Genomic DNA, 23,602 nt, shown 5'->3' with positions numbered 1-23,602 from the left:
TCAAATTCCTTTCCGATGTCTTCAGTTCATCTCTTGCTCAATGATAACATTGGTTATGTTAAATAAATCTTCATAATATTACACAGAAGCCAGAAGTCTCTATTGGGAAAATGCTGCTATAAAGAAATCAGGTTGCTGCTGTTGTTAGGAACAGAAGTAGAATGGGAGCCTCTGACTTTGCTCCTGCCTCTCACTCTGAGGCATCCAAAGCAGGTCAACCAGTAAACCTCCAAGACCCTACCTGCTTCTGGAGTAAGAGTTCTACCAAACATAGACATTCAACAGGACAAACCCTGGGCCAAGAGCCTACGGATTCTTAGGAAGTTTACGAATGTAGGGCAGAGAACTCCTTGGAAACCTTACAGAAACCATGCCTTGGTTATGGTTCTTAAAGCTACCAGCAGAGTCTCCAGGGGTCCATGGTCAAGAACTGTCATGTGGGTCAAATCAAGCATTCAAATGCATTCCAGATTTCTAGTGTTTACTTCAAGAAGGGAGGAAAGCTAATCGTGAAACCCCATACTCTTTCAGCTCCATTAGCAACCGTTAAAATGTTGTCAGGAGACATCCCACACCTGTGGGAATGTGGAGATGGATAGGTCTACTGTTTGGTTTCATAGGGATATGATAGGTGTTAGAGTTTCCTTACATATGGATTTATGGTATATGTTCCACCACATCTGATAAGTGTTCCTCCCTATAACCCAAAGCATGTGGCCAATGTCCGATAAACACGTATAACATGGCCAATGTTAGGGATTCTTGGGCCTCAGCATGTATGAGGAACTCTTGGAGAGCCCATGAAAGCTTCCAGTTCATGAGTCACATCCAGGTCAACATGGGAACTCTGCGTGCGGGACCTGTCCCCCTGCGTATAAGTGACATTGTGCTCCTGATGCAAGCCAGAAGCCAGGAGGCAACGTGTATACAAAACGATATTATTCCAGGTCAGGAACCCGGCTTCTTTTGAAAACTAATGTAGGGTTGGGGATTTAGCTCAGTGGTAGAGCGCTTGCCTAGCAAGCACAAGGCCCTGGGTTCGGTCCCCAGCTCCGTAAAAAAGAAAAGAAAAAAAAAAAGAAAGAAAGAAAGAAAAGAAAACTAATGTAAGTGTAATTTTAAAAAGTTATTATTAAAGTGAAAAAAAAAAAAAAACAACCGGGAAAAGAAAAGATACAAACGTGCACGCTGAAAACGGCGGAGCATGCGCAAACAGTCCGACGAATCAGTCACGTGTTGTCTCTGTGGCATCAGTATGGAAGTCAGCAAAGAGAACTAGGCTGCGTCACTGGAAACAGCTCACCCCATACCTTCCCAATGCAGAGCCCCAACCTGCCTCCCTAAGGATCCTGCTAGTTTTGTCTGCTTTTGAATTTTATATAAATGGAACCACGCTATTCTTTTGAGCTTCTAGTCAGTGCATAGACGTCATACCGGTTATTTTTAGCAGAGATTTAGTTCTTGTTGTGGTTTCTGTGCTGAGGGTTGATGTCCGGGGCTTGTGGGGACTAGACAAGCACTCTAGCGACTGAGATATATCCACACCCTCAGAAATAAGTTAATATAATCAATTTCTATTTGGGTATGGAAGAAGTGTGGAGACAAAGAGACCACGGAAGGCATCATGAAGACAATAAGTTTAGGACACAGTTGTCGCCTCCAGGGATGCTGAAACCTAGGAAAGAAGTTGGAATTGTTAACAGTTCGAAGATCAAAGGAAGGGACACTGCAAAGGTGAATCTCAGACCTCTAATGAGACACAGTGATGCCGTTTTTGTGATGGAGGTAAAAGTGGGAACCAGAAACAGCTGATCGCATGAGAAGGCGCGGTCCTTCCTCCACCTCGATTGCAGGCTCACTCCGGTGTTTCCTGTTGGTAGAGCCTGGGAGAGACAGAGAAACGCAGAGTGCGGAATGGAAGGATGGTGTGGGCTTGAAGAGGAAGAACTTCCTCTCTGGCTGTTTCCTTTGCTCCACACAGTGCATGCCCATTCTGCATGAATCAGTAGTTCGTTAATTTTTGTTGCTATAGGATAGTGTGCTGTAGCAATCTTTTGCTTTTAAAAAAATATTTTCTATTTATTTATTTATTTTGTGTATGAGTATTCTATAGCTGTCTTCAGTCACACCAGAAGAGGGTATTAGATCTCACTACAGATGTTTGTGAGCAACCATGTGGTTGCTGGGATTTGAACTCAGGACCTCTGGAACAACAGTCAGTGCTCTTAACCTCTGAGCCATCTCTCCAGCCCAAAGGTTTTCTTTTTAATTACGTGTGTGTATGCACACATACTTGAGTGCATGTGGATTTGAACCCATGAATGTGATGCCCATGGGACCAAAAAAAGGGTGTCAAACTCCCTGGGGCTAGAATTGCACCTGCCATGGGTGTTGGGAACTGATCTTCTGCAAGGACGGGATGCACTCTTGACTGCTACGTCATCTTTCCAAGCCTTGTTTACCAATTTATTGTTGGCGGACACTTGTGGATTATTCTGGTTCTCATTATTGTGAATAGTGAGAATGGCTATTCTTAAACATGTTTCTTGGCATGCATGTGCATATGTTTATGTGAATATTTGCCTAGAAATGAGATTGTTGTCATAGGAGATGCGTACATTCAACTTACCAGGGAGGGTCAAAGGGTTGTCCAAAATAGCTGTGACAAGACACAGTCTCCCCTCGACACAGCAGAGCAGCCAGCTTTACTCAAGTCAGCCCTTCCTCTTGCCAGTCTTCCGACTTTCGTCAACCTATCACGGGATAGCATTATATGATTGGATTTCTAATTGTCATTTCCTCCATGATTAATGATAGTAAGCATACTATAGATCATATATCATTTCATATCATCTCTTGTAAGGTCTCTGCTAATATAGCCTGTGTGGTTTGTTGTTTGACTGTCCTTTTCTTTCAGTTTGGAAGATTTCTTTGTAGATACCAAATTTAAGTGCTTTATGAATTATATGACACGCCCTTTCTCTGCTTTCTCATGCCTTCCCTTGCTCTTTTATTGAAGAACAGAATTCTCTTTCATAGCATTTATTAGTATTGTCTGTGCGTGTGAGTGGGTTTGTTCCATGCCTCACGTGTGGAGGTTAGGGACCAGCTTTGGCACCAGTACTGGTGAAATGCATGCCTGGGTTTCCTTCTACCTTTACCTGGTTTCTGGCGTTGTACACAGGTAGCCATGCTTGGGCAGCAAGCATCTTTACTTACTGGGTCATTTTGTTGGCCCAAGAACAAATCTTAATTTTAACAAAGTATAAAGTATCATTTTTTCCCTTAAATACCTAAAACTTTTGTTTTCAAAAGTCTTTTCCCAAGACAAACTTATGAAGACATTTTCTTCAATCACTTAAAAAAATAATCTGTGCTATCTTTCTAATACATGGTCAGTGCCCATGCAGGAGATTTAGGTCGAAAGTAAATTCTCGACCATTTGCAATGTCGTCTAGGCGCGTTAGGTCGTGTATAATTCATCTGAGAACATCTGCACCATCTCGGTAAGTTCTGCTGTCCTACCCCGGCTCGAAGTCTCCTATTGCTCACTTCCAGCTCTGCCTGGCCTTAATTTTTGTGTATGTGCTTGGCAGTGCTCATGGTTTAACCTTTTCCGTATGGTCCACTAATTAACCCAGCCCCATTTGCTCCTTTCCGCCCCGCTGTTTGGCAGCCCTAACTAGTAAGCTATGAAGTCTCCATTTGAAGTGAGCCTGCTTACGTGTGCTCACTTCGGCCCACTAGTCCCTTTCTCCACCCTTGTGCCATTAAGTACACATGGTCACTCTTAGCATCCTTCCATACCTCCTGATCCTCGGTAGCCCAACTCCCCCTGACTGGTTCTCCTTCAGCTGTGCCTCTGTTCTTCTTGGGCGTTTACGTGTCCACAGGCATTTTAATTTAATTTTATATTTTACTGTTCAAACAATTTCAAACTCAAAGAAATGTTTCAAGCACAGAACAAAAACTATGGTCTTTAAGCCATTTGAGGATAGACTGTGCCATCCCTCTTGGACACTTGTGTGTTTCTACCAGGAACACTCTTGCAGAACCTACAGCCATTCAAATCAGGAAGTCAGCTCTGACTTTTGATTGACATCTAGCCGTGGACCATATTCAAGCCTCACCAGTCATTCGGAGGACTCAGCTGAGGACCCTGCATTACCTTTAGCACGTGTCTCTTTGCTCTTTGTCCACCAGGAGCAGCTCCTCGTTGTTCCCTGAATGCTGTGTTCTTGACTCGGCATGAAGATCATAGCCCATGCTGTCCTTAGCCAGTGCAGATCTGTCCCTGTTGGATCATTTTTTTAGATTCAAGTTATTGATTCTTGATAGAAATAACACAGAACCAGTGTGGGCTTTCATCCCCTGACATGGTCCAGGATTTCAATGTTTGCCGTGATCCGTCATAACATTGAACATTTGACTGGCAGGTGGTCTGTTAGACTTCTGACTGTAAAGTCAGACCTGCACTTTAATAATTGACTAGGTGCCCCTGGGATTGTGCTTTGGGCTTATGGAGATGCCCTCTGTCTTTAAAATGCTTTCAATTATGTGAGCTTCTGCTGCTTCTTTTCCTTCTTCTTCAGTGAGATGTACTTGATTACTATTGTCATTTATTTTGATTTTTGTGCTTGGATGCATGTGTGTTTATGTTTATGTGTGTGTGTAGATAGACCTGGAGGCTAGCGCCCAACCTTGGGTGTCTTTCTTTAAGAGCTGTCCACCTTGCTCTTGAGAGAAGGTCCCTCACTGGTCCTCTGTCCTTACCTCCCCTGTGCTGGGATTCCAACCTTCTGTCACCATGCCTGGGTTTGCTCGAGAATCCTGGAGATGTAAACTCAGTTCCCATGGAGCAAACAATTTACTGACTGAGCTCTCTCTCCAGCTGCTTTTCAGGGTCTAAATTGCCCTCCATCTGGTGAAAATACAAACAGAGATGTAACTGTGGATATTGTATTCTCAAGGTTTGTCACCTGGAAAGACTTGGGACTAGAGACCAATGACGCGCGGCGTGCGCCTCATCCTGGACTCCGGTTGAGCTGTCTCTGTGAGAGTTTATATTGACAACAACGATGACATACATCCACACCCAGTTCGCTGAAAAGGGTCTGTCCACTCTAGTTCCCCTCTACGTACCTGTAACTCTGCTCTGACAGTCAGGAAACAAGCTCCTCATTCTTCCTTACGTGATTATGCAAGGAAGGGACAGAAGAGGGAGAGAAGAGCGCAGTCTGTCAGATAAAGTCCCGCTGAGCTTCTGCTTGGGGTTGCGTTGCTTCTGGATGCCAACTGAGGAAGAGCAGCCTCTTTACATCACAGACTCTTCCAGCCCACGAGGATGGCATACATTCCTTCCTTTACTTCAAACCCTTTAAACCCACTCTAGTAATGGTTTTGATTTTCTGTGTAGGAATATCATCAATCAATCATCTATCTATCTGGCATCTGATTTCTCGTATCTGTTTTATATAGTAGCTTTAAGTACTTTTTTGGCATTTAACACAGTTTTACAGAAATTCATGTGACTTTTATAAATTGCTTTTGTTTCCACCAACATTGCTAAAACATTAATTTCAACAAATTGCAATAGTGAAGTTTCAACATACATAACCACAGTCTGTCATTTTTAACACGTTCATATTGGAAAAAGGGTTTCTGTATGTATGTTTTATGCACACATATGTGCATGTCTGCATGTGTACATGTACGAGACATGGGTCATCATTAGGCATGTTCCTTAGCTTCTTTCCACCTTAATTTTCTTTCTCTCTCTCTCTCTCTTTCTTTCTTTCTTTCTTTTTTTTTTGGTTCTTTTTTTCGGAGCTGGGGACCGAACCCAGGGCCTTGCGCTTCCTAGGCAAGCGCTCTACCACTGAGCTAAATCCCCAACCCCAATTTTCTTTTTTAAAGAAAAGATTATTTCTTTTATTTTATGTGTAGGAGTGGTTTTGCCTGCATATGTGTACCATGTATGTGCCTGGTGCCTGAGGATGCCAAAAGAAGGTTTTGGATCCCTGTAACTAGGGCTATGGACGAGGGAGCTAGAGAGATGGCTCAGCAGTTAAGAGCACTGACTCCTCTTCCTAGAGATCCTGAGTTCAAATCCCAGCAACCACATGGTGGCTCACAACCATCTGTAATGGGATCCGATGCCCTCTTCTGGTGTGTCTGAGGACAGCTATAGTGTATTCATATAATTAAAAGAAATAAATCTTAAAAGAAAACAACTTTAGATCTTGTGAGCTGCCAGTCACTGAGAATAGAACCTGGGTCCTTTGCAAGAGCAGCCATCCATCTCGGTGACTGGGCCATCCCCAGCCCCTTTACGTTAATTTTTGAGACAAGATCTTTTACTTTGGGACTCACAAACTTGGCTGGACTGGCTGATCCGAAAGCCCCAGCTTCCTGCTTCCGCAGCACTGGGATTAAAGGTGAACACTTTTTACATAGGTGTGGGGTATTTTAAGCCATCTTCTCAGAATCCCAGAGAGCGCTCAACACTGAATCAATCTCTCTCTCTCTCTCTCTCTCTCTCTCTCCTCTCTTGCCCTTCCCCTCCCTTGCCCTCCTCCTCCTTCCTCCCCCTTCCTTTTCTTTTCTATTTCTTTTCCCCAAGATAGGGTTTCTCTGTGTAGACCAGGCTATCTGGGAACTTGCTCTGTAGACCAGGCTGACCTTGAACTCAGAGGTCTGCCTCCCTCTGCCTCTCCAGTGCTAGGATTAAAGGTGTGCACCACCACTGCCCAAATTACATTGAAAGTTCTGAATAAAATAGTCAAATACAGGGGTTGGGGATTTAGCTCAGTGGTAGAGCGCTTGCCTAGCAAGCGCAAGGCCCTGGGTTCGGTCCCCAGCTCCGAAAAAAACAAAAACAAAAAAATAGTCAAATACAAATCAACAGTTTTTTAAATCTAGATTTATTTATTTTATTTTTATATTCTTGAGGTTTTACTTACATGTATGTCTGTGCATAGTGTATGTGCCGAGCCTAAAGAGGTCAGAAGAAGGCATAAGATCCCCTGGAACCTGAGTTCTGAATGGTTGTGAGCTGTCATACGATGCTGAGAATCGAACCCAGCTCTTTTGCAAGAACAGCAAGTGCTCTGAACGTCTGAGTTATCTCTTCATCCCCAGATCAATAATCTTAAAGAAGTTCATTAGAAAACAACTCAGCTTGCAAAACACTCATGGGTATACACAAACACATAAAACATTTTTGAAGATGATTTTCCTGGGATGAGGACTGCTGCTTTCTGGAAGCTTACCCTGCAGTCATGGTCTTATGGAGAGGGATGGGTCTATGACCCCAAGTTAAGGATCTCTTTAAACCTTTCTTTTGAAAGGTGAGAAAAGTAAGGCTCTGTGGGGAAAGGAATAGAATTTCTTGAAGCACTGTTTCTATGAGTTAAAGGACCAAGATATAGAATTAGAAGAAACCCTTTTTTACAGCAATTCGCCCTGTAACCTCTTTTTGCTCTCTTGGTTTACCCTCTTCTGAGTCTTATCTTTGCTAGCTTCTTTCAGAGATGCTCGTGGCAGTCTGTCCTGTAATCTATAAATTCTTCTCGAACCTATTGACATATGTCAAGAATGAAATCCCCAAGGCAGCAGTAACTCTACAAACAGAGTTGGTTTGACCATGCCTTGCCATCATTCCTTCTCTAAGCATCCTCCTCACCCATCACCCCACACACTGGGCTGCGTCTAGAGTTCTTCTGCCCAATGCCCAGAGCTTTCACTGCTACCTTGGCGGGTAGGTATTGATGGCTGTGGAATGTGTGGACAGGGAAGAAGGCTGATTTGGGATCTCTACTCAGATGTCTTAGTGGCATCTGAAAGTTTCCACTCCCTAGTCAGAGCTTTGGATTTTATTTACTTATTTATTTTATTTTTATCGATTTTCACTTACAGACCAGGTATTTGATTATTCATTTTAGAAAATGGACTCTTGCAGGGCTTGTAGCCCATTTGGTGGAATACTTGTCCAATATTCACGAAGTCCTGAGTCTGATTGTTGGCACCTCATAAACCAGGGGTGGTGGCTTGCACCTCTAATCCCAGTCTTTGGAAGGAGAGGCAGAAGGGTCAGAAGTTCAAGGTCATCCATCACAATTCCTGGGACCTTGTCTCAAAACCTAATAAAGCAAGATAGAATGTTGTCTGTCACGGCAGCTCAAACCTATAACCTAAGATTGGAGAGTCTTGAGCAGGAGGATTGCTGTGTGTTTCGGGATAACCAACACGCTGAGTGTCAGGCCAGCTTGGAATAGAGAGTGATATCTTGTGTTTTTAAAAACACAAAACAAAACAAACCATAATCAACAATAAAAACAGCACTGCAAGAAGAAAGAGAAAACCTTGAGTCTCCATTATACCTAGTGCTTGGCCCAGAGAGTCACACTATTAGAAGATGTGGCCTTGTTGGAGTAGGTGTGTCATTGTGAGCATGGGCTTTAAGACTAGCTGCCTGGAAGCCAGTCTTCTGAACAAGATGTAGAACTCTCAGCTCCTCCTGCACCATGCCTGCCTGGATGCTGCCATGCTCCTGCTTTGATGATAATGGACTGAACTTCTGAAACTTTAAGCCAGCCCTAGTTAAACGTTGTCCTTTATAAGACTTGCCTTGGTCATGGTGTCTGTTCACAGCAATGAGACCCTAGGTAAGACACATGACCAAGGCAACTTACAGAACAAAAAGATAATTACAGTTTCAGAGAATTAAGTTCATGATTCTGATGGGAGGGAACATGATACTGGAACAGTAGCTGAGAACTTAAGTCTTGGTCTATAAGCAGGAGGCAGAGAGAGCTAAGGGAGGCAGCTTTAGAAACCACCAACAAGGCTATCTCTCCTCATCCTTTCCAAACAGTTCCACCAACCCTGGAGCAAGCATTCAAACAGATGATCCTATGGGGCCATTCTCATTCAAGCCAGCACACCTGCTGAAGGGAATTTACCTGGTCTGTTTTAGTCAGCCAATGCGTGACAGATGTATGACTATCAGGTGCTTACCAGGTGTCTTTAGTGACTATCAGGTGCTTACCAGGTGTCTTTAGAATGTTATTGAGAAGAATGTTTGTCATTTCTCCAACAATCTTCCTGTCTCCACTTGTATATGAACACCACTCTGGGCATGGAGAAAATCACATTTTTTTTCACAGATAAATCTAGATCTGGGGACTTTGGACAATCGGGGGAAACCTGGAGATTCAAGGAGAAGGCAGGTCTTTAGCTTTAAAAGTCAAGGTCATAGCTTGAACGACAAATAATGAAGAAAACACAAAAGTAAATTAATGTGTTATTACTCTCTGTCAAAAACAAAACAGAAACACAAGGGGGCAAGTACATTAATTATGTCAAGGGAGAAACAGAAACAGGGGACAGGAAACAATTGTTCTGTGAGTTTGTTCTTTGTGTTTATGCTCAGAAAGCAAGAGATGAGGACAGGGACCAGGTTGTTGTGCTTAGAGCCAACTCAGGGGCAATACAGCAGCAGAGTGCAGGGGCTGCCGACCATAGCTGCCCTGAGGGCTTGAGCCACCGGGTGGTAGGACCAGACAATAGGGACATCCAATAGTGGAAGGAAGGAAGCTCCTGGTGGTGGAAGGTGGATTCCATAGTAATAGGTTTTGATGTCTTCAACTGGAGAGACAAAGAGGCCATGTACATGTGTGGGTACACCCTGAGAACCAAACCTCTTTGAGAATACTCCTTCCACTCTGAAACTCTGTGAGTGTGTGTGTGTGTGTGTGTGTGTGTGTGTGTGTGTGTGTGTCTGTGTCTCTATGTGTGTGCATATGTGTGCTTCTGTGTATTTCTCTTCCTAGATAAAACAAGGAGAGGGAGTGATGAACAAACTAATTTCAAACCAAATGACATTTTCCCCCTTTAAGTTGTGGAAGAACTCTAAGGAGAAGTTAATGTAAGTTCTAGAAAAGCATGAGAATTTACTTTCTTGTCCTCTCACCTGGGTTCTGTGACTTGCCAGTTCTGCCCAGACTGCAAACGCCCTAAAAGCAAGAGCCCTGGCTTCCTGGAGGTCCAGCTCGGACAAGTGACTCGTGCTATGTGGATTCGACTACTTTTAAAGGGGATTGGATGGACACCTGGATGCTGCCATGCTCCCACCCTTGGTGATGATGGACTGGACCTCTGAACCTGTAAACCTGTAACTGTTATCTTCTATAAGACTATAGAACCTCAAGGGAGCTCAGGAAGGGATATATATGGACATAGTTTTCAATGGCTTTTCTCTTCCCTTCCTGTCACTGACTGGCTTTCCCTACAGAATACTCTTTTTGTTATCTTCCCTTCCCTTTTGACTTTTTGAGACAGTCCCATGTCATCCACATGGCCTCAAACACAGTATGCAGCTCTGCTCTGGACAACCTTGAAGTCTGCTTCTCCTGCGGCCACCTCTTGAGTGCTTAGATCATAGGTTCTACTTTCTTCCTTTTTACATCACTGGGAATTATGTTGTATTTATGTGTATATGATGGGTGGGGCATGCGTGTGCCATGTGTGGAGGTCAGGAGACGACTTTATGCAGTCAGTCCTTTCCTTCCACTGTGGGCATAATGTTATTGTGTATTTGTGTAATTCAAATGCTGATTTCTGTGCCCCTGTCTGGTTGCAACCCTTATTCTAAGTTTCTCTGGCCTCGATGTTGTATAAGCACTGCTTCCCATTTACTCTCTGATTTGTCAATACAAGCTGATCAGCTAGTGAATGATCAGGGGAGAGAATAGGGCAGGACTTCCTCCTAGCCAGGGGAGGGGGCAGAAAGAGGAAGTAGGGATTAGCCAAGGGGACAGCAGGAAGAAACAGCTCAAGCAGAGAAAGCCGTAAAAGGCAAGGATCTGAGGGATTTTTGCTGGGAGGCAGCCAGATTAGCATAGAGGATTAAAACAGAGTAACAACTGCTCAGTTGTTGTGCCTTTAAAACATGCTAAGTAAATATAGCGGTCCAGCCTCAATTATTTGGGGGCTAGCTGGGTAAGAGGAAAATGCTTACCTAAAAGCCACTAACATTCTACGTTCTGTGGGTCTCAGGAATCCAATGCACATTGTCAAGCTTGCATGATAAATATTTTTTTTTTTTTTTGGTTCTTTTTTTTCGGAGCTGGGGACCGAACCCAGGGCCTTGCGCTTCCTAGGTAAGCGCTCTACCACTGAGCTAAATCCCCAACCCCATGATAAATACTTTTAACTCACTGAGCTGTCTCAGCAAATCAAAGATTATAGATTAAGTCTGACTTTCTTCCTTTTTTTTTTTTTTTTCTGTTCACACACGCACACAAACATTATGTGGCTAGCAGGTGCGGATCCGTTGCACCTAGTGGCATATCCGACACAGGTAGACAGGTTGCCCTGTGTCTGTCTCTGCTATCACCCGACAGTCAGACGGAGTCATTTATGATAAAAGTCCTTTGGCTTACGGTTGTGAAAGCTGGGAAGCTCAGGTTTGGACGGGTGCACGTGGTGAGGTCATTCCGGTTATCCGAGAATCCCTACAGAGGGAGCTCAGGGAATTTCAGGGTGAGACAGGAAGCTGACAAACTTGTGCCTCTTCCCATTTCATAAAGTTATGCATTCCCCCGACTCGTGACCTCATCTAAAGATTTAATTACCTCCCTAAGGCCACACCTCCAAATACTATCAACAGAACTTTGAGGACTAAACTTTGTTTCCTTTCTGTTTTAGTGCTGGGAATTGAATTTGGGTTTCACGTATCTTAGGCCAGTACTTTATTGCTGAATTGTATCTCTAGACCCCTCTCTTCTTATTCTGGGGCAAGGTTTTACTAAATTAGTAGATTTCCACCTGTGTCAACTTCCTTCGAGATTACAGAGCTGTGCCATAGAGACGTGTTTGAGGGTTAAATTTCAACATACATTTTGGACGGAACAAATACCTGGACCAAAGCAGTTGCTGAGGTCACCACTTGGGGGCTTTGGGGCTCGAATTTGCTTTGCTTGCCAAAAGGATTCTAGCTAACTATGGCTTATAGCCAGCAAAGCCATTTTTAAAAATGACTAACTAGGGGCTGGTGGCACACACCTTTAATTCCAGCACTCGGGAGGCAGAGGCAGGAGGATCTGTGTTTGTTCCAGGCCATCCTAGTCTGCAAAGCAAGTTCAGGACAGCCAGGGCTGGTTACACTGAGAAACTTTGTTTCAAAAAATGAATAGATAGATAGATAGATAGATAGATAGATAGATAGATAGATAGATAGATAGATAGATAGATACTGTGATGGTTTATATATGCTTGGCCCAGGGAGTGTCACTATTAGTAGGTGTGGCCTTTATGGAATAGGCTTAAGACCCTCACCCTAGATGCCTAGAAGTGAGTCTTCCACTAGCAGCCTTCAGATGAAGATGTTGAACTCTCAGCTCCTCCTGCACCATGCCTGCCTGGATGCTGCTACGCTCCCACCTTGGTGATAATGGATTGGACGTCTGAACCTGTAAACCTGTAAATGTTGTCTTCTATAAGACTTGCCTTGGTCATAGTGTCTGTTCACAGCAATAAAACCCTAAGACAGACAGACAGACATCGGGAACGTGGCTCAGTGCCTAAGAGCACGTGCTCCTCCAACACAACCCCAACACCAGTGTAAAAATCTGGGCATGCCTATGTGTGCCTAAAACCTCAGCCCAGAGGAGACAGCTGGATCCTGAGAACTCACTTGCTAGTCGTCCTAGCAGAGATGCCCAGATTCACTCAAAGACGCTGTATCTAAGCCATAAGGTGGAGAGAAAAACATTTTATATTCTGCCGAGGCCTCGGCATTCACTTGCATGGGCACCGGTGAACAGTCTCTCCCTCTCCTCTTTCCTCTCCCCCTCCCCCTCCCTCTACACACACACACACACACACACACACACACACACACACACACACACACACACACACTAAAATGTTAACATCACATGGGCTTCACATTTCAGTGTCCATGAGTTCTGGGCTGACCACTGTCTTTTGTTTACTTTGCTGTGACACTGTCAGGGCTGACACACGCCCCACGTTTATTTGGCTCTCCCCCTGTTGTTATACCTTCCTGGGATGCCTCCCTGACCCTCCACCTGCAGTTTATCAACTCTTGCCTTAGGGTGGGAGCTGTGGGTGTTGGAAAGGATTCCTACATCAGGGTTCCTGTGGAGAATGAAATAAACACGAGAAATAGAGTGTAGGGCTCGGCCTGGGATATACTGGTGCTGCAGGTCGTGAACTTTCTCACGTTTCCTAAAACGGTTTCGGAGCACAGCACAGAGATGACAAAGCTAAATGGATGGACTTCATGGTCTACCGAGGTTTGCCTGGAGCTAATGAACCTCGCAGCCATGCTCCGGAGCCCTTCAAACCTGGACCCTTTCCCATTTCTTTGACTGGTCCCTGATAGGCAGTCCAGAACCACCGAGTCTGGCAACTGATGGATGGCAACCGCGTCCTCAGAACCCCCTGAGTTTACTCATCAATGAATCCCGGCAATGAAAAGGACAGAGAGAACAACTAGAATTCTGAAGCCTCCCCTGAAGTGACTCCTGTACCTAGGATCATTCTGTGTTCATCTGGCCGCTAGAGAGCACTTTGAGACTAACAAAGTTTGGGCTGTGTGCCCAGGCCTCCTTTTGAACCCTGCTGTCCTTGTGATGGGGGCGGGGGTGCGGAAGCGTGGTGGGGGCGCTTTTCCTCGCTGTGCTGCGCCATCTAGCTACCAGCAGTGGCTCACAAATGGCCATCAAGGCTGATGGATGTATTTTGTGAGGCTTAGGGGCCCCGCGGTAGTGATAATGAAGTATTCTGATGTTCAGATACCTTTTATTCTGTCACTGTGGTTTTCTGCTTCTGGTGACATCACGTAATTTGTACTGCTTTACGGCGTCTGTTGGAAGGCAAGCATTTTCACCAGGGTCCCAGTTTCCTTATTGCTCCGATTCTTTTCTGTCAGATTGAATTTCCCTCAAAGAGAAAATATTGCTTGATATTGATTCCAAGCGCACGAGATAATTTCAGGTTCTCGCTCGGCAGTTCAGCCAAAGCCCTGTTTAAAATCTCGAAGAGGTTTTCCAAGGCTAAGAGGCACAGTTCAAAAGAACCGTCCTTAAATGTGTTTAAAAGACCCTCGGCTACATTTTTCTGATGGTTTCATCAGCAGTTTGCACTGATCCGTTCCCCATTGTTATCACAACTGAACCCTATCGCAGGGAGTTGTACCAGCAAGACCATCGAGTTTTCTCAAAAAGCTGTAAACCTTTGATGCTCTCTGGCCTATTTCTTAAAGTGTTTAGCCTCCGCCGAGCCAAATGTGTGCTTGCAAAGGCAAACGCAGTGAAAAACTCTTGAAGCATCCTGGGTACTGCTGTAATATCGAGATGTACAGCGGGAGGATGCGCCTCTGCCAGGCTAAGGCGAGGAGCGGGGCAGTTCTTTGTGCTGCGCACTGGGAATGACTAATACTGACCGTCATCCGGGCTTTGGCTCATCAGTGCTGGGGTCTAGCTGTGGACACGCATGAAGAATTTGCTTTTCTGATCAGTGCTTATGCACATAGCCCAAAGTCATCCCATCATGGCCATTGGTGTTTGAGTCAGAGTGAAATCAAAGACATCAGTTCTAGCCACAACTCCTCCACAGACCGAGGCATTTAGAAGGATGGGTTTTCAAGGGGTTTCTTTGACTTTAGAAAAAAAAAAAAACTAAATAATTTTTCCCTTTTTTGAATGGCACTTGACTCTCAAGAAAAGAATATTTCTGCATGTGAAATGTCAGCTCCGTCTAATAATAACCCACTTAGAATATGCCACACACACACAAAAAAAAAAATCACTAATAGAATTTCCCACCATCTTATAAAATGAAATTCTTCCCTCTGTACTGCTGCCTGGCGCAGAGAAGCTTCTAGAATGGCAGCTATTGCAAACACAATGGGTTTCTTCAAAATGAAATCGCACTCCAAGGTGTGAACCCACTATCTCACCTGTTACCAACATGTGAGGTTTGTTCTGTGACGTGAGACTAGCCAGGGGGTGAATAGGCAGATAGGCGACTAACTAAGGCTTTGGAGAAAAACACTCCACTGGGCTCCTCCAGGAACCACGAATGTGAAAACAGCGAGGGAGTGGGAGCTAAGATAACAGTTATTTTCCTATCGTAAAGACGTTTTTGGCTTTCAGCAGCCAGACTTAATTTTTGGCTATCAGTCTCTTAGCAAAAACAGCCACGTTCATCTCCGTTCCTGGAGGGCAGACTACTGCTTGTTCGTACTTCTCTAGTTCACGGGATGTTTTTACGTGGATGACAAGATAGTAGTCATTTATCTAAAAGTAATGTTAGCTCTGGCGGTTCAACAAGACTGTAATGAGCAGCATACATGTGCATACATACGTGCATGCATACGTGCATGTGCGTGTGTGTGCCTGCCCGGATTTCCGAGGCTCTTAGGAGCTGTGCCGGTGTTGGATGACTGTGGAGGTTTCCCCTTTAGAGGATGCTGGGAGGTGGCACATGCAGCTCCTCATCTGGGTTTTGTTCCAGAAACAAATACAGAAACCGGTTTCCCTGGGTTGCGCAGGAATTCAGCGGGACAACTTTCTCTTTCAATTATTGTCATGTATCCTTTCTTTTCTTCTGAGACAAGAGCCTTTCTGTGTATCCTAGTCTGCCTTTAAATGAACTAAACAGCTCAGGGTGGCTTTGAACTCATGATTCTCCTGTCTCAGCCAAATTACAGGTGTGCCACAACAGTTAAAACACGCGGTCCTATGCGGCTTATTCTTTGTGTCTTGTTTATTTTATACAGACCTTCTTCCCTCCACTGAAGTCAGCCTATAAATTGGCTATAAATTGGATGGATGCTAAGGAGAAGCAAGAACGAATGGGACAGAGAGAGCCCTGCGCTCCTAGCCAATGCTTGGGTAAGCAGAAGGGGCTTTGTTTTTAAGGCAGCAAACACTCCAAACTCCAAGTAATCCTGGTTTCATTCGGAGCAGCGCTTTCATCACTGTCTTACTTCGCTACTTAATCATCAATCCCGCACCCTCGGCCCAGAGTTTTCTCCTAGGCAAAGAGAGAGGGTAAAGGCTGATTTGACTTCCTGTTCCTGTCACGTGGTGCCTGACATAGGGGGCGTTTTCAGCCAAGGGCTGCGGTTTGTTAATTCATAGATTCTACGAGAGTGTGGTGGGGTTAAAAAAAAAAAAAAAAAAAAAAAAACCTTACCAGATCAGTTGTGTGGACTGGAGCAAGCCAAGCCGTCTTCCAGGGCCAGTATTTCCTCATCTGTAAAAGAAGGGGCTGGACTCAATGACTGCCAAGGTCACTTCCAGCTCTGTAAATTCTATGCTTTTAAAAAATGCTGTGCTTCTGAACGGAGAACATGGTCGGTTTCCGGACAATGGAGCCCAGGGTGTATTTATGTTTGACCTCCTACCACATTCTGACTTTCTACTCTAATGAATCTGGGTTTATTCTTCACTGAAATGGCTCAGCTCCAGGAGCCCTTGGTGTGATTCTAACACTGTGTAGATATTGATTTTTCTCGCAGGATAGTGGTTACTGTAACCACCAAACTATTAAATTTCACTCCTTTTCGTGGGGATGATCCCACGTGTGCCTTGCCACTGCCTTAGGTTGATATTTAACTCTCAAATCCAGGGCTCATTTGAAGGCAGCGTTCCTGGGATGCTAGTTCCTTAAAAAGCTTTGTGGCTGACAGCTTTTTGCCTTCCGTTTTCTTAGAGTTGTCTATCAGATACCGCAGCAGTCAGAGGTGACCACACATAGGGCCTGGCCTTTGTTGGCTATGTTCTCCCTCCTCTCCTGTGTCAAAGCATAGCTCTTCTTAACTATAAATGGGATAAACAATTATTCAAATAGGACAGGCTCTTTTTATTATGTTTACACACACACGGAGTTACCTATAGTTGTCAGGGCAGGATCCCAAATGTCTCTCTCAACACACACCTCTATAGGGAGCTATGACACTAAAATCTTGACTTGACTCTTGCCTTTTTATTTAAGCCATTTGCCCCCGGTGAGGTCTCTTCCAGGGACTTAAGGAAAGGTACACTGTGGCAAGAGGCGACCCTAGCCATTAACTTCTAAATACAATTTAACAGGGCTTCCATTTACAACAATTTTTAGGCATTCAACCTTGTTATTCAAGCTAAAACACACAGCACTCACCTTGGCCTGTGGTGAGTGCAATATCCGTAAGGAAATTTTTATCGAGGACCCTAATACCTTGGCTATTACCCCTCGGGCACTCCCTTGGTGACCCCGAGTGGAGGGCGTGTTTAATGAGATCGTTACTATTTCTATAAAACCAGCCATCTGATAATTCTCTTCAGGTAAGCACTTCCAGAGACCCGGCATGAGTGACTGTACCCCCCGAAGCATTATCTTCCCTTGTACAACACTGAAAGCTTACATGCTGCTTGACAAATCTGAATTTTAAAAAGTGGGATGATTGGCACCTGGTAACTGACACAGAAGGAGAAAGTGCTCACAAGAAAATTGCCCATTTCTTTTAGATTTACATTTTATGTATTTTTTCTTTCTTTCAAGAAGTGATAAGACATGTAATTTCCATCAGCTTCAAGAGGTTATGTATGAAAGAGGCTACAAGTTCAAGTCTGTGAAGGAAAAGCAAGCACAGGGCGAATCACCACAACACAAGAAGGCAGACATCTGCCACTGACACCTTCAGTTCTGGGGCCACAAATGGCCTGTTTGGGGCCAAGAGCAAAACTTCAGAGTTGGGGCTGGAGAGATGGCTCAGTGGTTAAGAGCACTGGCTGCTCTTCCAGAGGTCCTGAGTTCAAATCCCAGCAACCACATGGTGGCTCACAACCATCTGTAACGGGATCCGATGCTCTCCTCTGGTGTGTCTGAAGACAGCGACAGTGTACGCATATATATATAATAAATCTAAAAAAACACAAAACTTCAGAGTTGGGATTTTTTTTTTTTTTTTTGTCTTGAAAACAACTCTGTTTCCCCTTTGTTGCTTGACCCACCAGCTCAAGATTTCACCTACCGAATGTCCCTCCAGATGCCAAACTGTTTCAACTCAAAAAAAGGAGGCAGAGAGGGGAATGACGAAGAATGCCTGCAAAGTTTTCCTTTGTGTGTTGGAAACTACAGATGACTTTGTATAAAGCAATTTTTTTCTACTGGTTTATTTACTCAGCCAATATGCAATGATTGATATATTTACTTACTTACACACACACACACACACACACACACACACACACACACACACACACACGTGAAGGCAAAGGTCTAAAAATTGCTGTAAGTGGAAGCCCCTGTTAAATGTATTTAGAAGCTATTGGCTAGGGTTCCCTCTTGGGACACTATGCCTTTCCTTGACTTATTAGAAACTTCACTAGGGTATATCATGTCCCATATATGTGTATATGTGTGCGTATGCTTATGTATGTGGGGTGTGTGTGTGTGTGTGTGTGTGTGTGTGTGTGTGTGTGTATTGTCTTAGGGTTTTATGGCTATGAACAGATACCATGACCAAGGCAACTCTTATAAGGACAACATTTCATTGGGGCTGGCTTACAGGTTCAGAGGTTCAGTCCATTATCATCAAGGTGGGAGCATGACAGCATCCAGGCAGGCATGGTGCAGGAGGAGCTGAAAGTTCTACATCTTCATGTGAAAGCTGCTAGAATACTGGCTTCAGGCAGCTAGGATGAGGGTCTCATTACCCATACCCACAGTACACACTTACTCCAACAGGGCCATACTTCAAATGTACTACTCCCTGGGCCAACCATATACAAACCATCATATTCCACTCCCTGGCCCCCATAGGATTATCCAAACTTACAAGTCTATGGGGGCCATACCTAAACATAGCATAATGCAAAATACATTTAGTCCAACTTCTGAAGTCCCCATTGTCTATAGCAGTCTCAACAATGTAGTCTCTTCTGAGATCCATCCAATCACCCATCTGTAATTTTCAAAGCAAGACAGGAAACCAGCTGGGCCAACTCCAAACTCTGCATCTCCATGGCTGACGCCAAAGCAGTCTTCAAATCTCCAACTCCTTTTCCGTCTTTGTTGACCCCAACAAACTTCTTTCTCCTGGGCTGGTTCCACTCCCTGTTAGCACCTTTCCTCAGCAGACAGCCCATAGCTATTGCATCTTGAACATCCTGGTGTCTCCAAGGCAACTTCAGTGTTATGGCTTCTTCTTTCAATGTCTGGGATCCACATAGGATCCCATCCTCCAAAGGGCTGGTGTCACTTCTCCAGCTCGGCCCTCTGCAGCACTCTAAGGTCAGGTTAATCCACTCTACCGCCACTGCTGTTCTGGTAATCATCTATGGCACTGGCATCTCCAATACACAGGTCTTCTGCTACAACTAGGCTTCACCAACAGCCTCTCATAGGCTCTCTTCATGGTGCTAAGCCTCAAATCCTTTGCATGACCCTGTCAGTCTTGGGCCGTCAACTACAACTGAAGCAGCACCTTCACCAATGGCCTCCCATGGCCTCTCACACTGCCAAGCCTCAGCTGCTTTTCATGACCCCTCATGTCTTCAAAACCAGTACCACCCGGGTGACTCTTACACATTACCAAGTACAGCCGCAGCATGGGGTGCAACCTTGGCTATTTCTGGAACACAGCTGCTTTGTGCTCCCAGAAAACACTTCCCAGAAGATTTCACCTCAGTGATGCTGGTCTTTTCTTTATCACCAATAATTTCTTAGCTCCAGCTAACCAGCATCAATTGTCCCAGTAGTCCCGTCTATTCTGGACTCTAAAGCTATTCTGGTCGAACCTGCCAGTTCTGATGCTTGCTGGGGCTGGAACATGGCCCCCTAGTTCTATTACATTATCACCAGCTTTCTGTTTTCCAGCTCCTACATTGCCTAAGCTTGACTGTCCTGGAACTTGCTGTGTAGACGGACTTTGAACTCAGAGATATGCATGCCTGTCTCCTAAGCACTGGGATTAAAAGTGTAGTCCACCAAGCCCGGATTTAAGGACTTACTGTCTTCTAGGCTGGACTTGAACTCAGAGACCTGCTTGTCTTTGCCTCCTGGGATTAAAGGTGTGTACCATCATGCCTGGATTTAAACTTAGCTGGGTAGGATCTTGCCCTGAAGTCCCACTCCCTTATCTGATATTTCCTAGAACACAGGATTCAGCTTCATTTCACTTCCTGGTGCCCCTTTAATACTTAAACCATATGTTTTATACTTTCCCTTTCTCAGCTTGCTACGCTTGTTTAAAATGTTCTTCATGAGACTTAACCAGAGGACAATGTCTGTGGTGGGCGTTTCTGAGACTTCCTTTGTCAATGAAATTAATCTGAGTCTCTTCACTTTAGCCTCAGACTCTTCAGACAAAGGCAAAAAGTAGCCACATTCTTCACCAAAATATCACAAAAAACAGTCTCTAGGTCACATTTTGAAATTCTCCACTGAAACCTCTTAGGCCAGGTCTGCACAGTTCAAATCATTCTCAGTAACAAAATCTTCCATATTCCTACTAGGATAGCCCAATAAGTCCCTTTTAAAGCTTTCCACTGATTTCCAAATCCAAAGTCCCCAAATCCACATTCTTCCAAACAAAAGCATGGCCAGGCCTGTCACAGCAATACCCCAGTCCCTGGCACCAACTTCTTAGTTAAGTTTTACAGCTGTAAGCAGATACCTTGATCAAGGCAACTCTTATAAGGACAACATTTAATTGGGGCTGACTTACAGCTTTAGAGGTTCAGTCCATTATCATTATGCCTGGCAGCATCCAGGCAGGCATGGTGCAGGAGGAGCTGAGAGTTCTACATCTTCATCTGAGGGCTGCTAGCAGAAACTGGCTTCCAGGCAGCTAGGATGAGGGTTTTAAAGCCCACATCCATAGTGACACACCCACTCCAACAGGGCCACATTTTATAATAGTGCCACTCCCTGGGCCAAGCATATAGCAACCATCACATGTATATATGTATATGTACCAAGAGCAAAGCATCTGCACTTTACATATATCAAATTAACCTTTCTCTCCTGGCCTTCATTATAATGACAATAAAGTTTATTGACAAACAACCTATTAAGGGTCCTGATTTTTATTTCTGATAGACATATCCTGTCATCTTAGTCTGTATTTTGTATAATTCTCATTGAACACATACATACCACAGACCTCCTCATATATATATATATGTGTGTATATATATGCTATCATATACTCAATCTCTTTTATATATTACCATCAACCGTTTTGTTGTGCAAGCAAGAATCATGCAGCCTTCCTTTACTTAAGATCTAAACGAGCTAGTCTAGTTTGAAACCAGTGCTGTAAAAACAGTCACACTGGTGTTTCTAGTCACAACTGTTGAGTTCTAAGAGTGAACCCTACTGTGGAGCTGGGGATGTGTTTCAGTTGCTGGAGTGCTTACTTGATTACACACCTGTACTGTCAGCACTGGGAAGGTAGAGGCAGGAAGACCAGAGTGCAAAGTCATCCCGATTACACAGTGAGTAATAGTCCTGGATACCCAAGACCCTTTCTCTGAATACATAAAGATAGAGAGAGATGGTTGGACAGAGAGGAAGTGGGTGGGTAGGGTGGGTGGGTGGGTGGGTGGGTGGGTGGGGATGGGTGGGTGGATGGGTAGGTGGGGTGGGGTATGGATGGGTGGGGTGGGTGGGTGGGTAGATGGTGGGTGGATGGGTAGATGGGTGGGTAGGGTGGGTGGGTGGGTGGGGGTGGGGGTGGGTAGATGGGTGGGTAGGTAGGTGGGTAGGTGGGGTAGGGGTGGGGTGGGTGGGTAGGTGGGTAGGTGGGTGAGGTGGGTAGGTGGGTGGGTGGGTAGGTAGGTAGACAGACAGACTCAAGTAAAATCAAGGCTATTTCAATAGGCTACTTAGAAACAGCATTTATGTCAAATGGGTCAGCAGTAAAGTTCATTTATTCTTCATTTCCTGGACAGGAACAAGAATTTTAAAGCATTAGTATATAGTAGAAAATTATTTTTAAAAGATCAGTTAAATACAAATTGTTAATTTAACAGAAGCTTCAAGTAAGTATTTTTTGAAGGTCACTAGGTCACTATAAACTAATTCATAGTCTAACCCGACTAAAACCGTTTGTCTTTCCTCTCCTAACAAACTGACTCCCCATATTGACCCAAGACCTCCCATCCTCTCAGTGTGACGCTATTCAGCCCTGGAGGGCACACCTGTGACATTGTGCTCTTTTCTACTTGGTTCGAGGTGGGCGAGCCCACTCATAGTCTGGACCTTAGAGGTAGGAAGACACACCCCTGGTTGGGATCTTGCAGTATGAAGACACACCTTTAATTTGGGCCACAGCTTCTGCTAGAAGCCTATCTACATAAAGACCAGGGAGAAGGAAGGTTTTGCTCTTTACCTGCTTGCTCTCACCTTGCTAGCAAGTCGGTCCCTTCACTGGCATTAAAGCCTACTTCGTCAGGATTCCAGCAGATACGGAAGACCAGCTGAGATACCCAGACGTGTGGAACTGAGCAACTACCAGATTCTTGGACTTTCTGTTCACAGTTAGCCATTGTTGGACTAGCTGGACTGCAGCCTGTAAGCCATTTCAGTAAGTTCCCTTTTTCCATGTGTGTGTGTGTGTGTGTGTGTGTGTGTAGTATATATTTATATTATGTATTATATAGGTGTACATACATATAATGTAATACAATAAATTTATATACATGTGTGTATATGCATATATATTATACATACATATAATATATGTGAGAAAGATTCATTCCATAAGTTCTATAACTCTAAAGAACCCTGACTAATACACTCTGTTTCTTTTGTTAAAATTTTCCCTTTTTGGCAAAACAAAAGAGATGGGAGAATTATTAGGTGGTATCGTGGTAGGGGAAATATCTATGGATGCTACCCAAGTCCCCTCCTGGGTAACCTCAGAGGAATTTTACCTTGACTGGCCCTTTTAATCTGTCCCCACCCCCTACTTCTGAGTTACTGGAAAACATTCTAAATAACATAACACACACAGAGATAAGCCAAAGTTCTGTAAGGAGGGGAGTGGGCCCAAGTCTGACTAGAACCTTTGCAAACAAGTTAATGCTGTCTATCCCCTTGAGACATCTCTCACCTTGCCTAGGGCAGTAAAATCTAGATATGGCGGCAAATACAGCAACCCCTGTATCTGTTGTAGGTGAAGCAAGAGTCCATATTATGAGCCAAAATGAAAGGTATTAGCAGGAGATTTAACACGTACACTCACACTTGGAGTTGCAAGGTGTTAATGAGCAAGACATGGGAAGGCATGCATTTTTCTCACTTGGCTGTCTGGTTTTACTGTTGGTGCAGAAAATCTGAAACCTCTAGTTGTGAAACCATGAATCAGGAGAGTTTCCTGTCTTATGAGCGATGCCATCTTTAAGGCTTTCAGTGAAAATCAGGAATAGTGAGAGCGACTTTTTGCAGCAAGCAGGGTCCTAGATTTACTGCAGAGGGGAGTGTGTGAGCCGACCAAAATGGAGAACTATGAGAAGTGACTAAATTATGTTTGACAGTCTTTCCAAGGCAAAGGAAGGAAGGAAGCTTAATGATGTGG

The sequence above is a fragment of the Rattus rattus genome, chromosome 13 (assembly GCF_011064425.1).
Source record: "Rattus rattus isolate New Zealand chromosome 13, Rrattus_CSIRO_v1, whole genome shotgun sequence".
In the NCBI taxonomy this organism is placed as follows: domain Eukaryota; kingdom Metazoa; phylum Chordata; class Mammalia; order Rodentia; family Muridae; genus Rattus; species Rattus rattus.
The sequence above is the reverse complement of the archived record's forward strand: the minus strand, read 5'-3'. Positions refer to the sequence as shown.